General features: G+C 38.1%; 1 long non-coding RNA gene across 1 annotated transcript; it reads right to left on the bottom strand.

Moving 5' to 3' along the window:
* Positions 1–12,708: 12,708 nt before the first annotated feature.
* On the bottom strand, positions 12,709–16,423 carry LOC135473080 (uncharacterized). Its single transcript, XR_010444583.1, has 4 exons — positions 15,534–16,423; positions 15,102–15,164; positions 14,360–14,443; positions 12,709–13,401 (listed from the first exon to the last, which is right to left on the bottom strand). It is a non-coding gene; the product is annotated as an uncharacterized LOC135473080 (long non-coding RNA).
* Positions 16,424–17,649: the final 1,226 nt, after the last annotated feature.

Here is a 17,649-nt window from a genome sequence, read left to right as displayed (position 1 = left end):
CTTTTTTTAAATTTCAGGTTTACTTATCCTCAGCATTCTTGTCAGTGTGGGGTAGGCCAATCTTTTCACCTTTTATGCAACATTGGTAAGGACAACTCATCTTTCAAGTTTATCAACAGCCACCTATTTTGCCATTTCAACCTTAAACTCCTGTTACATTATCTGTTTATGTTCTTCGTTATGGTGTTGCAAATCATTGTAAAATACATAGCAACATGTAAACATGGCCACAGTCAACAAGTGTGCTACAATGTCTGTATATGCTACTAGTTTTGCAAACAAAGGCACTTCCCAATTGCACTCAGAGTTGCAACAAGTGGTCTACACCACTCCTGGTGCTGAGGTAATACCTAAGGTTGGTTTCAAAACATTTGCCTTCATCTAGTATATTGTAGTTTGCAGGCAGTGGCCCAGTGGTTAAGGTGCTTGCCTTCCAGTTGCTAGCATACACAAGGTACATATAGCCACCCCAGTGTGGAAGGCAATTGTACATTTCCCGCTCTTAATTTTTATGGCTCCTTAAGCATGACAATAATCCGTCGACCATGCTTGTGTGGTCGTCATCAAAGAAGTTGGTTTCAGAAGTAAAATTCCCACAACACAGAATGCACTTGTCTAGCACTGCCAGTCAAAACCTGTGTGTTGCATGTGGCAAAGCTCACCAGCTGCTGACCAAAGGCCTATGTTTTTTTTGTTTTTTTTGGGGCACAGCCATGGTCTCAGTGAAATGCACAAATAATCAAATATTATGCAGTATCAGGGCCATATGTAGAGCCATTTAATGTCCACAAAACAGTTCGTCTCTGAAACTGTTGCACACCCAAACTAATCAAACTGTATTAAAACTAGCTGACACACTGAGCAAAAATATCACAGTTTACCAATAAAAAGCTTTTGTTTTCATACCAATTTCTCTCATTCACACACTTCAAAACTCCCAAGCATCAATTTTAGTTGCATTTCATAAAATGTTACCTTTAATGTTTGGCATCGCAACGTTCTAGTTTTTTCTACACATGGCCTTCGGTATTGCTTCAAACCAAAATCAAGTAAGGTCACTTTCATATGTATATCATTGTTTCACTGTTCATCATATTGCCTCTCCATCAGTGCAATTTCGTCATGGTTCTTCTTATCAATCATAAAATTGGGTCAATTTGGTTAAATGTGTATATGTAGATCAAAGAAACTGTGTATTAGTAACCCATTTTGTTAACTTGTCTCTTTGCACTGATTTCCTCCTCACAATTTTATGTTCCTTGTTGCTACATGTACATGCACTGTGTAGCTGCAGGTGTTTCAGTTAATTAGTAACAATAGTTCTTGTTTACTGCCAATTCTCAAACCAAACCAGTTAATTTAAATAAAATCCTTTCAAAATATGTGGTTAACTGTGCATGTAGTTACATTTTTGTAACGGTAACACAATAAATATTATTCAAGGCACAACCATTTGCAGCATCAGCGGTCATCTCATGCCCTCCCTTAGCATAATGTATGTAAATCATGTAGGCAACACTTTTACAAAATATATGTGTAATCAAGCTAACAAATACATAAATACACCAAAGCGATCTTTTCACTTAAGGTTATCATGTCTTTTCTGATGTATATATATATGCACTACATAATATTATTCCATTTGCCAATAAAATTGTTGTACATAGTTATCTTACCTCCAGCTTTGTTATATTACAGATTCATTCAAAGGCATCTTCAAGATCCTTGTCAACCATGATGCAAGCCAAGTGCTGACATTCACCTTTCGTAAAACACAAGTACATGTGAGTGAGTTATGTAAATAAATTCTCCCACCACCGGTACTTCCAAATGTCATTCTTGTAATAAAAGTGTGACACAGTTGCTTTAATCTGTTACATTTTAGCATTTAACCCATTATTGCAAGCCATAGAGTATAAAGTGTAATGGTTGCCAATGCATTTACAGTATAGACAGTAAAACCACAGCAGCCATCAATGTTGTTGTTTGCAGATGCGAACAAAATTGGTGTCTTTAAATTGCACTTGCAGATGGTGCGTATATTTGGTCTGTGAAACAGTTTGTTCATCTGTGTGTCTGTTCAGTCAAAACTTGTCATCAAATAATTGGCTTATATTTGTGAACTAAGTTCCCTTGTACTCTCACTGGTTTCCACCATAATGCTTTCTGCTGTTAAATACGTAAAATATTCCTCAGTCCTTTGCAAAACACCAATCAAATAAGTAAATAAACTAGCAGCATCATAATACTCACCCATCTCGATCTCCTCTCAGCTACAATATACACAACACAATATCTGTACTGTAATACTGTACATTACTGTACAAAGTATATGTACACAGAGGTATAACAGAGTTCATGTATGGCCCTAGTCAGCTGCCTGTATTCAGAGCTATTCGTCTGTCACCAATGCAGTCGCAGTCAGTTCATGTCCTCTGCGGTCCTAGGTGGCAAGGTTTGGTAACAACTGGCAGATGGTCGTGGGTTTTGAGCCCAGTTTCCTTCCACCATAATGCTGACTGCTGTCGTATAAGTGAAATATTCTTCAGTATGGCGTAAAACACCAAATATATAAATTGTGGTTTTCCATGGGCACTCCCATTTCATTAACCCATAATACTCATGAACATTATACGAGTCAACAAGTCTTCGGTACAGCATTAACAAACTATCAGATAAATAAATTAGAAGTATTCTGCCAAATTCAACAAAACATGCAATTTACTTGCAAATCCTAAAAGCCAAATTAAATTATGTACTGCACAACTGACTCTTCAACTCCTGGGTCAGTGCTCATGATTGCCTCATTAGCTTCAGTTAAGTGCATTCCTCCAGAGCTAGTTGTTATTATGTAGTGCACACACTACCCACATTATGTGTTCTTAGTTATTTTTGACACCTGTTCACATCAGCCCAGTGCCAGATGGTTTTAGATATAAATGCTGTTCATGCAACAAATTCTGCTTTGTTATTATGCTTTAAAACACCATCTATTCTTCTTTTCAGATCCTCTCCATTCCTCCCACGAGTACAACAGAAGACAACATTTTGGGGTGACTAGAGACAGATAAATCCATCATCTGCAATTAATCCTGCCATCTTTGATGAACACTTCACACTTCATTTTGTATTTTCACCATTTGTGACGCAAACCTTGTTTCTGCACAGGTAGTCTAAATCACCTCTGTTGAGGCTTGTTGTCTCAATTGGTTTTAATCGCGGTGCATGCAATACAATCCATCAGTTTTCTTGTAAATCATCACTTTATTGGAATAAAGTTTGTCATTTTATTTATAATAATAATCGAATATAATATTCAATTTTGTTGTCTTGAGTGAACAAATCATTACTCAGTTCTTCATCAGGTTGCATGGTCATTAACTTACTGGTATTCTTTTATATTATCAAATTAGAAATACAACAGTTAACTGTTTCTGCCGTCTGTTTCTCCTGTACATCTTTGGAGCAACTTGGAAGTCTCTGTACCGTATCCAGATGTACAATACTTTTGAGTCTTTAGGCCTCATCAATTAATATTTCTGTTTTACGGGCAAAATGTTCTTTTTTTCTAATGTTTTAAGGCAGTGCAAATATAAAACTCAAAAATCATCTAATTTGTGGCACATGTGGATTGTCCCAGTAATTGTTTAAGACATATTTATGTTATCCAAAAGCCTTCAAAAACAGGAAAATCACAAAATAAAATGGTTAATTTTCAAGTTTATTTTTGTTCCATCTTTCAACCTTTATTGTTGGCTCACCTGTAAAGCATAAATATAATTGCTGTATCCTTACATTCCAGGTACATGTACTAGTATACTTAATCAGGTACTCTTTATTTCCGTGGTCAGCACATATCATTCAGTCATCATTCTTCATACATATGGCAAGCATCAATGTGGACAATTGTGGGTGGTGCAACTACAACGTACCCACAGATGGATGCCTCAAGTTGTCTTGTAATAGCACACAGCTACATGAAGCATGGTTAGCAGCTTGACTCTAACTCACAGACAAACAAAGTGTAGGTTCAATCCCGGTGCTCGCCGGCAATCTCTTCTCTCCCAAACATCATAGGCACTTGGTATAGGTCACGGTATGCAGTATCTCAGGGTGCTGTTGGGCAGTCTTGCATTCATTCAATACCCTGTGCCTTGCATTCTAACATAATATAAACATGCCCAAGGCTGGTGGTTTACCCTGGACAGTTTCCTCGAACTACAAAACTCGGTGCCATTGTGTAAGCAAATCAATTTATTAGTCAACATTCAGGCATATGTACGGCATGTACTAAGCTCAGGTTTTGCTCACATGGGCAACACAACACAAAGACATGTTCCATAGCTCATGCTCTGTTAACATTTTAGCTACCCAAATTCTTGTAATTTTTGGGACATTTATTACAAGTGCTGAAAGCATAGTATTAAATTTCTTTCCTGGCTTTTTGGAAAAGTAAAGATATGTTGTTCGTTAGATGGTATAGCCATGTGAGTGAGTGGCTTGGGGCTTAAAGTCATATTTAACAATTTTACAGTCATATGACGATGAGGGAATGCTTAGAGTGTAGGTAATGTGCCTCCTTGTTGCAGGACGGAATTCCACCGCTCTTTTTATCTAGTGCTGCTTCACTGAGTCGCTTTACCGAAGAGAAGTAAGGCGCCCCGCCCGAGCCATCATACTGATACGGGTCAATCAGTAGTTGCACTATCCCCTTCATGCTAAAAGTTACAACTTCCTCTTTTAAGGAGACACTTGTTTAAGTTCATATCCTTTGTGCTTTGTAAGTGTATTAAGTACCGTAAATTACCAAATTCACGACCTCAGTACTTTATGTGTTGAGCTCAAGTTCAACAGGCAGGAAACTCTTTCATAATTTCAAATCCCAAACAAACAATTGTCACACTGTACATTTTTTTCTCATGTTACCTTTACATGTTAAATTACATGTATCATCATGGCAAGCTTTCAAACCAGCCCCAATGGTTAACTGTTGGACCAAATGTAGGATACCCGTGGGGAGCATTCTCTCTGACCTGAGCTTGGTACTTGTTGTAGAACAGCGCTACATGATTATGTTTCCAGTCCCTGGGTATCATTCTCTCAATATGTTTATTAAAAAGCTTTTAGTTTCTATTAATATATAAAAGAGTAAAATATTAAACATGTGTCCAGTACTGCTAAAACAAATTAACACAACTATAATTTTATGCCTTATTATAAGTAGTATTAAATATAATGTGTGCATATAAACAATGGCATTGTTATTTATGTGACCAAGTGTAGTTTGCCATGTAATACTGTGCAATTGTGCAAGTCAGTTAGTGTAGAGCACTATGGCGCTGTATACCAACTGTAAGTACACACTAATCGTTACATATGTTTATTGTGAAGCCATAGTCCCATTCAAAGTGTCCCACTGCACTACAGTCATGCTTACAATGGCTTTAGTCTGTGCCATCCTTACTAACAATATTCACAGGATACAAGAAGTAGTGTATTGTTCTATTTTATAGAAACTGTTTATCCCAAACAACTGGACCAAGTTGATGGAGCCATTGAGCTTGAGTGGAATGTTGAGAAGATGCTGAAGCAGTCTGGCGTGTTTTCTTATCAAAACACAGCTCTCCTCTCTACTGAGAATCATCTGCTGCCATCACATGCCATTTTACACACCGTCTACTCAATATTCTACATCAATATTCTCTCTGTATAATGCACACACTACACCAGACCTTTCAAATCCCACCCAGTTCTCTGTACAATCAACACACTTCACATATTAAACCCACCTTCCGTAGCTCATCCAAATATTCGCACAATGCACACTCTTTAGCCCACCCATGTCACTCTACACATCTACTTCCATATCCCATTCAACAGTGTACAGACACTACAACCCACTGCCCATAACCCACCCTGGTCCCTCTACACACACTCCAACCAACCTTTCACAGCCCACCCAGGCCTGTATAATAAACACACTACAACCCACCTTCCACAGCCCACCCAGGTCTGTGTAACAAACACTTGACAACCTACCTTCCACAGTCCACCCAGGCCTGTATAATTAGCGCACTACAACCCACCTTTCACAGCCGACCCAGGTCTGTTTAATAAACACTGTACAACCCACCTTTCATATCCCACCCAGGTCTGTTTAATAAACAATCTACAACTGCCCTTCCACAGCCCACCCAGGTCTGTATAATAAACACACTACAACTTCCCCTCCACAGCCCACCCAGGTCTGTATAATAAACACACTACAACCCACCTTCCACAGCCCACTCAGGTCAGTATAATAAACACACTACAACCCACCCTCCACAGCCCACCCGGGTCTGTATAATAAACACTGTACAACCCACCTTTCATATCCCACCCAGGTCTGTGTAATAAACACTCTACAACTGCCCTTCCACAGCCCACCCAGGTCTGCATAATAAACACACTACAACTTCCCCTCCACAGCCCACCCAGGTCTGTATAATAAACACACTACAACCCACCTTCCACAGCCCACTTAGGTCGGTATAATAAACACACTACAACCCACCCTCCACAGCCCACCCGGGTCTGTATAATAAACACGCTACAACTGCACTTCCAAAGCCCACCCAGGTCTGTATGATAAACACTGTACAACCCACCTTTCATATCCCACCCAGGTCTGTTTAATAAACACTCGACAACTGCCCTTCCACAGCCCACCCAGGTCTCAGTACAATAAACACACTACAATCCACCTTTCATAGCCCACCCAGGTCTGTATAATAAACACTCGACAACCTACCTCCCAGAGTCCATCTGGGTCTGTACCATAAACACACTACAACCCACCTTCCACAGCCCACCCAGGCCCATACAGTAAACACTCTACAACCCACCTTTCATATCCCACCCAGGACTGTGTAATAAACACTCAACAACCTACCTTCCACAGTCCATCTGAGTCTGTACCATAAACACACTACAACCCACCTTCCACAACCCACCCAGGTCCATACAGTAAACACACTACAACCCACCTTTCATATCCCACCCAGGTCTGTGTAATAAACACTCAACAACCTACCTTCCACAGTCCATCTGGGTCTGTACCATAAATGCTCTACAACCCACCTTCCACAGCCCACCCAGGTCTGTATAATAAACACTCAACAACCTACCTTCCACAGTCCATCTGGGTCTGTACCATAAACACACTACAACCCACCTTCCACAGCCCAAACAGGTCTGAACCATAAACACTCTACAACCCACCTTCCACAGCCCACCCAGGTCTGTATAATAAACACTCAACAACCCACCTTTCATATCCCACCCAGGTCTGTGTAATAAACACTCAACAACCTACCTTCCACAGTCCATCTGGGTCTGTACCATAAACACACTACAACCCACCTTTCATATCCCACCCAGGTCGGTATAATAAACACTCAACAACGTACCTTCCACAGTCCATCTGGGTCTGTACCATAAACACTCTACAACCCACCTTCCACAGCCCACCCAGGTCTGTATAATAACACTCAACAACCCACCTTTCATATCCCACCCAGGTCTGTGTAATAAACACTCAACAACCTACCTTCCACAGTCCATCTGGGTCTGTACCATAAAAACACTACAACCCACCTTTCATATCCCACCCAGGTCTGTATAATAAACACTCAACAACCCACCTTTCATATCCCACCCAGGTCTGTGTAATAAACACTCAACAACCTACCTTCCACAGTCCATCTGGGTCTGTACCATAAAAACACTACAACCCACCTTTCATATCCCACCCAGGTCTGTATAATAAACACTCAACAACCCACCTTTCATATCCCACCCAGGCCTGTGTAATAAACACTCAACAACCTACCTTCCACAGCCCACCCAGTTCTGTATAATAAACACAGTACATCCCACCTTTTATATCCCACCCAGGTCTGTGTAATAAACACTCAACAACCTACCTTCCACAGTCCATCTGGGTCTGTACCATAAACATTATACAACCCACCTTCCACAGCCCACCCAGGTCTGTATAATAAACATAGTCTGTACAATGCTGAAGATGGAGTGGCGTATTATTTCAGCACACATGGAAATCGTGTACGACAGCTGCCATCCTACACCATTGGCATGAAGCAAAACTATGACTTCTCCATCGGATGAACAGAAGTGTGAGAAGCGCTGTACCAAGGTGTCTTGGGTAGGCTGGTCCCACTTGTTCCTGTGGTTTAGTCCTATGGTCATGATCTCTTTCATGGATTTTCTCACAAATTAGGAAACAATTACAGGTTATCTCACATAACCACATTGCAAGGGGTAAATACTGAGAAAAGTGAACAGTTCAACTCCTTTCTCCAATGCATAAAATACATACGAGCTCACCTCAGCCAGTCTCATTTCTGATTCTTTCTGCAACTCATGATTTATATCTGGAATGAAAGGAAGACAAATATTTTTACTTGTAGAGTCAACGTAGCCCTCACTCGTGCGGACAGTATATAGGTCCAAATTGTCTTATCCCACAATATCACAATCCACAAATGATCATGCATGCTCAGTGACTCCCTGTCTGTGCGTATAAACTGTGTACCAGTGGATAGCAACAGAGAGATATATGCTCAGTGACTCCCTGTCTGTGCTTACCTATTTCTTTGAATCAAGAAAACTTACACTTATGTCTACAATTTTTGTGCACTGACCTACCAAGAACCCGCGGATGATTCCCTGGCATTTTTCTGTTTTGTGGACTGTAAACAAATATTTCTATAAACCATCCAAGTATGGTTACAGTTTCTCAGACAAACACCAAACTAGAGAAGCTTACTGTCTCTCTAGCAACTTTACCACATTTGTGGAGTGTCAAAGCTGTCCACACCTATATTAGTACTAGGAGCCTGTTACACTGGCCCATACACCTCGACCGAATATTTAAACCATTCACACAGTCAGTGACTGTTGTCATGCACAGCTAATCATAGGCTTGCAGTGGCCACCCATAGGACATGGATAGCCAATCATGCATAGAGATTTGCATATTATAAATTACTCCTGCGAGTCGACGTTGGAACTCCTTACAAGGAATTTTTTTACTATCATAGCTCAACATATGCATATCAAAGACCATTACCAACTTCCCACATTGATGTCTTTTTCCACCTCAACGGATTATAAGTGGCTGCTCTGCCATCTTAAGCATACCATAAACAGTTATAATTATGATAGTATTATAATTTTGCCGTTTGTTGTTGAATCAATGACAAATTCTTGTAGCACTATCTAATGAGAGAATGATATCTGTGTATGATGATGTCATTCTCTTTTATTTTGGTTTAGACAGTATTTGATTGTATCACCTGACTTAAACATCATGCGTTTTACGAACTGTTCAATCACGCGAGCAGTCGGTGTTCCCTGAATGCCTTATTAAACTTGTCTGTAACTTATGCGGCTCACAACTGAGTCGTATCCCAGCCTGCAGCTGAGTTATACAGGTGAAAAAGTTTTGTTTTAGCTTTTGTACACTTTTATGCTGTGTACAAATGTAGACACAAAAACCTTCATATCCAATATCTTCATATTGTTTGATAAATGTTTAATAAAGGAACATGTTTGTGTCATCATGAAGGCTGTACTAGATTTATGCAGATTACTTAGAAATCTATGTTGCTTACATCTCACGGTGCATATTACTGTGGATTATTCATTGTGGCAAGACCCACACTAGCTGTGACATACTTGATATACACTATATTATTCTGTTGTACTTTTATCAGCATACTGAGACTGACTATATGGTAAGACTGCAAGCTCTCAGTGAAATAGGACAAGAATGTTTATAAAATTTATCATGGACTTTGTATTCCTTGTTTACATATTTATTTCAGAACTTTTTGTACAACGTGGTTTAGATTAATATTATTGATGTGTAATAAACATGCAATTACTAACTGCTCTGGTGTTTTGAAATGTCTGGTTTTGTTTAATATGTCATAGCAATGGATATTATAAACGAAAACACGGCACACTGAATATCGGGGCCTCCTTGGCTCAGTTGGATAGCGCGCTAGCGCAGCGTAATGACCCAGGAGCCTCTTATCTGTGAGTTCAAGCACAGCTCATGCTGGCTTTCTATCCGGACGTACATGGGATGTCTCCCACCAACCTGCGGATGGTCGTGGGTTTCCCTCTGGCTTTGCCCGGTTTCCTCCCATCATAATGCTGGCCACCGTCGTATAAGTGAAATATTCTTGAGTACGGCATAAAACACCAATCAAATAAATAAATAAATAAATAAATAAATGATTGAATATCTGATAAACATTGGTTGATGTTAATTTAGGGGTCTCATGGCAGGACATGCTGTTGTAAGCCGCTTTATTGACTGATTGCTATTTAGCGTCATATTTAAGCAGTTTTGCCACGTTACAAACGTTGCTTGGTGGTCTTTTTCCTTCGCGAACATCCAGAAAGGAGAATCAACATTTTACCCGTCTGAAGATGACAGTGAATGCAGTTAGTTTGAATAGTGATATATATATATATATATGCCTAAAACGTTAGAGTATGTAACATTGATCTGCGCATTTCAAAACAAGAGGTACCAAATATAGATACTGATTGTTTACACGTTAAAGTCGTAAATATTTGCGTCAAATTGCATATATAATATCTGTCATCAATTATTTTCTGAGGAAAACACCATGTTCAACGTTCATATGTTATAGCACTTCGTTGGCAAATTTAGTTATTTATCTAAAAAATTGTGAAGTACGACGTTAAACCGCAAGCATAGATAGATACATAGCTATTTATCTCTTTGGAAGTTTACATTGTACTCAAGAATATTTCACTTATACCACAGCGGCCAGAATTATGATGAGAGGCAACCCAACAGAGCCCAGGAGAAACCTACGACAGTCCGCAGGGTGGTCCCAGGTCTTCCGAATTAAAGTTGGAGAGAAAGACAGCATAAGCTAGACTCAAACTCACAGCTATCAACACTGGTGAGAGGGCTCTTGGATAATAATGCTGCAATAGCTAACTTTGGAGATCTCCAGGGTATTCCGAGAGATGAGCTAGCGGTCCTCAGTGGTACTAAGCCACGTGCTGCTCTATATGGATTGTTTATCCAATTAATATATTGCATATGCCGTGTATTTCTTTAATTTCACCGGCATGTCGAATTTCAAATATAACAGGCTAACAATGACCCAACCCTAATCTATATATACGCACTGCGAACTGAGTTATAAGCTGCCACTGCTGACTCGTGCTAGTGCTGCTGAATTTATACTTTATGTAAGTAATGTGGACACAGTATGTCACACCTTTTCTTAATTTGAATAAAACATCGCATTTAAATAGGAAAAAAGGTAGCATTCACCTAACCCTAGCCTAACCCTAGCCTAACCCTGAACAGAGACACCTGCTATTTGAGTGATGAACTGGCACTTCGGGCTCCTCGGCCACTTGTTACCGAGTCCATTCTTTATATACGTAGGCAGAATAAGTTGTGTATTTTCTTGGTTTTATATGAATATAGTTTTGGAAACAGGAAAAGGTAGATTTACCTAACCTAGACATATGCGCACTGCTATCTGAGTGAAAACCAGTGTATAAATATCAGCCCTACCTCATATTATAAGCAGGGCTCAAATTAAACAAATTCTGTATCACACGTACTTTTATCCATTTTCTTGCTGTAGATAACATACTATATATTCCTTTGGAAGGTCTGCAGCTACCTGCGGATGGTCGTGGGTTTCGACTGATATGCCCCGTGTCCTCCCACCATAACACTTGCCGCCGCCCTACAAGCGAAATATTCTTGAGTGCGGCGTAAAACACAATTCAAATAAATAAATATATAATCAGGCACAGCGTCAGAGAAATAGTGCATATTGACAAATAAATTTTGATGTGGTTATGTCTTGGTTTGAAGTGAATTTGGACTCGCAACATCACCACTTCACAGAACCGTTAAAGACAAAGGAACATTAACATGAAGAATATATCAGGTAAAAGACCATTAAACACTGTAAATAAACATATGGTTGGCGTTATACTGTGTGACGGATACCCTCTGGGGTCGCTACATCCAACTTTAGAACTTGATGTTTAAAACCCATAAAATGGTTGGAAAAAAATTTTAAAAAATCCATGGACCTATTTTGCTGGACAGTGTTTCTTGTAAATGATTTCAGCCTTTACTTTGACATGAAAACATTTCTTCATTGAAAACACGAATATTAGCCAACAGAGTGAGCGCAGAAAATTGTATGAAACTTGACGTATTTCTTCTTGATATTCTTTATTTGTTTCGATTTCACACAGTCAAAGGTTGCATAAAACTTAGAGAGAAAAGCCTGGTTTATGGTATGGACAATATATTGTCCATATATAGTTCTCTTTTTGCCAGATTAAAACTTTGAATTCAAAACTTTTAACAGTATTGGTCCCATTTCCATTGACCAAGTTGAAATATTGTGAAGGCATTGAACTACAGATAAAATGACATGCATTCACACCGACCTCATTGGTGTGAGGCTCCTGGGTCATTGTGCCGCTAACCATCTCGGCCACGGAGGCCTTGTCAGTTTACCTTATCTGTTCTGACACCATTGTGAAAGGGATGAAAGGACACTGTTGTCAACTGAGCATGCACACTCATGAAGAAATAAATTAATTTAATCACAACACAAATAAACTTTGAACCCTTTATTTATACTTATTTAACCAAAAAATATTACAAATGAACATGGACAAAGACATATTATTTGAACATTTACACCGATAAGGCAGTTAAAGTACTTTGGAAATTTATGGTATATGACCTTAAATTTGGATGATCATAAAAATTGTACCTTGTGTCTCATTCTGAGAGTTCTATTAATGTTATAAAGGTGTTTTGGGGTTTGTTTGGAAAGTAGGACGATATCCTAAGGAATAGGTAAGTTATCGCACCAAAAGTATATCTGACAACATTTATTTGCCTCTAAAAATGAACTTTTGGGGTAAAATTTTAAGTCATTCACCTATATGTAATATATATTACACAATTTAAATATTATCACTTTCTACCTTCACTTTAACAAGTGGGCAAGAACTTTGCAATTTCTGCACTGATGTACTCATACTATCAGCGAGAATAATATGTAATGAGCTGATTATTACAAATATGTTATTAATGTTTACTCTTCTCCATATTTGGACGTTCCCGAGTATAGTCATTCAAGCATTACTGCACACAGTACATTTAAGTCTGTGAAAGGTGTAGGATGCATTTCTGTAGGAGGTCCTGGATTGATGGCTTGCATTTTGCTTGAAGTTCAATGAGATGAAGACAACGATGACAGTGCAAACTGTTCCACCATATCAGAAAATGGAGTTGTCAATCTGCCAATAAATATCACAGATGTTAATGAGAAAATATATATTTGGCAGAGCTGCATGAAGAAAACATTTTTCATCAGGCAAATCAAATACTAGTACTTTAGAAGGAAATGATTCACCCATATATGTTTCATACACACTGAATGCAAATCCTTGTTTACGCAAAGTTTGAAAACATGCTGTGCACTTGGTGTTGAAAGTGTCCACAGTATGTCTACTGACAGCAGGGTAATGCCTCTGCTTTGGTTCACAAAAAGTATACTTTTTGGTAACATTTATGGCATTTACAACTGGATTGTGGTATTCCTCTTAAAGCAAGAGAAGGTTGTGGTTTCCCTCAGTCCGGTTTCCTCTCATCGTAACACTGACTGCCATCATATAAGTGAAATATTCTTGAGCATGACATAAAACACCAATCAAATAAAATAAAAAACTCAGTCATGTGACATCAAAAATAACCTGTACACAGTTAGATTGAAGTTTTGCCTGATGAACTTAAATATCGTTCCATTTTTTTCTGCGATGCCCAGAGATAACACTCAAAAACTGCTGTTTTTCTCATTCTTAAAAGTCACACAACCAGGACCCATTGCTACGGTGAGGCTAAAATGTGGTAAGCATGTAGATAAACCAACACTCTTTATTTTAGTGTGTTGTAACTATTTTGCCACACTGGACAGTTTTGCCTTTTGTGTAGCCTTTGTGCCATAGTTTCTACACTGTCTGATTTAGTTCTGGCAATTTGTATAAAACTGAAATTGACATCCTAAAAGCTGGAGGTGGGTACATCTCCTTAACAAATGATGGCCCAGCATAATGCCAATGCAAAGACACAAATTTTACCTTTGCAAACCAAAAGTAGGACATGGAAAAAAAACAAACAAACAACTTGCACTTTCTGCAAAATAATTGTATGTGTAGCAGTTTTTGGACGATGATTGTAAATATACAAACACATAACCTGAAGTGACATCCTTGAAACCAGAAGTGGGTATATCTCCTTATACTCCTATATTTAGCACATGTAACATCCCATCAGCTGATGCTATTTGGGAAAAAAAATGCAATATGTCCATGAGCAAACTGGGTAATGTGACTTGGTGGCCATGTTGAATTTAGTGCAAAACCTTTAATAGCATGCTATTCTATATAAGTCACTAAAATTTGGAAATTGTGAAATCCTTCTTATGTTTTTTGCAACCAGTTATTAGAAAACATTACATAAAAACTATGCTATCTGATGAACTTTGAGATGCTGATTGCAAGTCACCAGACGTTAGCAATTTTATTTTACTACAAGTGGAAAAAATGCAATGAAAATAACTGAAAATGGATCTTTTGAAACTAAGCAAACAAAGGGTTTATACACCGGTAGCTGACACAGACTGGAGCAAAGAAAGTATAATAAACCTTCAAATTTGTTTGTAAACTACAATTGTAAGTATTGTAGATCGAAGAAAAACAAAAGAAGAATACAATGTGAGAACAGGAAAAAAAAAAAGAGAAACTTGTCCCCTAAATAAATAAAGATTTCAATACAATTGCTCATCAAAGTAATTAGTGTGCATGAAATGTGGAATGCTGAAGTATTTACATTATCTACACTCACTGAGCATTGTTGAGTAAGCTTGGATGGGTGAGGTATATGTACGATAAATGTACCCTTTAGGGGTAAATTATATGAATGGAATTAATAAACAAACCTGTCAGGACAGTGGCCAAATATGATGAAATTCATGAATATTTGTTATTCAACCAGACAGCTACTACAAAAAAAAAAAAAAAAAAAAACGAAAAATGAATGTAAAAATGAACATGCTTTGTTATTATTTGTGTATTCTGTAGCTTTTATTATGTAACTTTCTTTTTAACCTTGTGTATTTATTTCTTTACTAACTTAACTGTTGTTTAATGACATACTAATGTGATGGCAGTAACTTTTATGGGTGGAGGAAGCTGGAGAAAACCCATATGTTGTCAAATGCTTACTGTTACCAATGTGCCCCAAGCTGTGAGAGACGGAAAAACCTTTCTAAAAAAGCAAGTTGGCGTGACGTTAAAGACTATTTATAACATTACCATTATTTATTTATATAGCTGGAGCTTTATACAGTACTCAAAAATATTTGACTTACATGATGATAGCCAGTATTAAACCGGGCAAAGCTTGGGGAAAACTCACAACCATCTTCAGCTTGCTGGCAGACCTTCAAGGATACGAATATAACATTAAGAATAAAGTTAACAGAATCAATGATATGCATGAAGTTGAAAAGTAAAGCACCCTTCAAGGTCATAATTATGGCAAATTAAGATTAATATGACACACGAAATATGCAACAATTATTCATGGAGTAAGCTGGATTTCAAACTTGATGTGAGGTTACACAAAATGAACACATGCACACAAAATTTTATGAGAATGAGACAATGAGACCTGTGTGACAGATAGGTGGACAGAGTACGGGTGAGCAGACAGAATGACAAATCAAAATTAATGTCTGTTGCTGATTTTGAAGAATGTGATTAATGGCGAACAAGGCAGTCAGTGAACACCTGTAGCTCTCCTGACTGAGCAGTTCATAAAACTGTATAATGTTCAGCGAGATATGTTCAAATCCTGTCCTCTAAACCAAAATACAGCAGAATGACACAGACACATACACATGTCATTCATACATTAGATAGTACTAAGATGTCGGAATTAAATCAAAAAGAAAGGCCAAAATTATTATGTACTGTCAGAAATATGACTGTTTATTATATACATAGCAGATATAGATTTCAGAGCAGCTTTGTGGTCAGGTCATCAAACTACATAAAGTAGAATACAGAAAATATTTAAATTCAGAAAATATTGATTCTGTGACAAATTCAGTGATCAGCACGTTTCCACAGTTTTCAAGATAAACAACTAATTTCTGCACCCTTCATTTGTTCAAACATGCTCTATCTGCATTTTAAATTTCAGCTTAATCGCATTAAACCTTGTCAAGAAAATGACACATAAACACTTTCTGTCAATCGTAATATTGCAGGAACAGTACATTAATTGAATGGTGTCTATGCATTGATAGAAAGCACATATTCTTCGTAACCATCAATGCACTGTACGTACACTACATAATATGTACATATAAATGTGTCAAATGTAGTCAATCAACCTGTGGGCAATGTTTAAAGGCGTGTATGTCCTCTTCTTTTCCACACAGCTCAAGGATTTTCAGCATACTTACAGAACATACATAGCCCTATTATACAGTCATTTTCAGCTTACAACTATAGCAGTTTTCTGTCTAGTGTCCAGCAAATACTGGGATAATTGCGATTTTTCACAGCTTAATCACAATTTAGGTCAAAATTATACACATCAAGAAAAAAAATAAGACCGGGTTCGAGATAAGACCATCAAACTATGTCGGGTGGCATACTTACAATATTTCTACATTCATTCTAGACACAAACAGATTGTATATGCATTATGTAACATGTCTTGTAAATGTGCCAAAAAGTTGTAAACCGGCCTTTTATCAAATTTTGAAGCCCTGTATATCCTGTCTTAAGACAACTCAAACATTTGCAGCATACATACAGTACATATATAGTCCCTTTCAATCAGCAATCTTGAACTCTACAGGTGTATCAGTTTTCTGTCACAAGACCTACAAATATGGGGAAATTGCAAATTTCTGATCACAATTTGCAACATAACTACATCTTACAGGGAAAAAATAAGAACAAATTCGTGATCTGGACATCAAATTATGTCAGATAGCATATTTAGAATATTGAAATTCCAAAAAACACACACACACAAAAAAAACGTGATATCACTTCCTCTGTATCATGTAAAACCTAACTTGCATAAACATTGCATTCTTTCTTCCAAACAGTCTCCAGGGAACGCTTGTTATGTGTGCTAAATTTCAAGACAATCAGACAGGGTTCTGGAGAAAATGACTCTCAAACATTTTCATATCAAATGTATATGGCCGCCACATCACATGACTTGAGGACACCCAAATCTTTACTCGTAAGAGCACATCTCCAGGTCTGTCACCTATCTAAGTTTCATGCATTTCTGTCGAGCCTCTTTCGCTTACAAGTTTTTCAATTTTGAGAATGAAAAAACCGCAAATTTTTTGGCATGTACTACTTTCGGGTTGTTGACGTCACTTTCGGTAATGTAAAATTTGTCTGCCTGCCTTGGGATGATTGCATCTCTAGCTTCACTGGTTAAGGAGGTATAGC

Source organism: Liolophura sinensis, chromosome 8 (genome assembly GCF_032854445.1).
Source record: "Liolophura sinensis isolate JHLJ2023 chromosome 8, CUHK_Ljap_v2, whole genome shotgun sequence".
NCBI classification, from domain to species: Eukaryota; Metazoa; Mollusca; class Polyplacophora; order Chitonida; family Chitonidae; genus Liolophura; species Liolophura sinensis.
The sequence above is the reverse complement of the archived record's forward strand: the minus strand, read 5'-3'. Positions and strand labels throughout refer to the sequence as shown.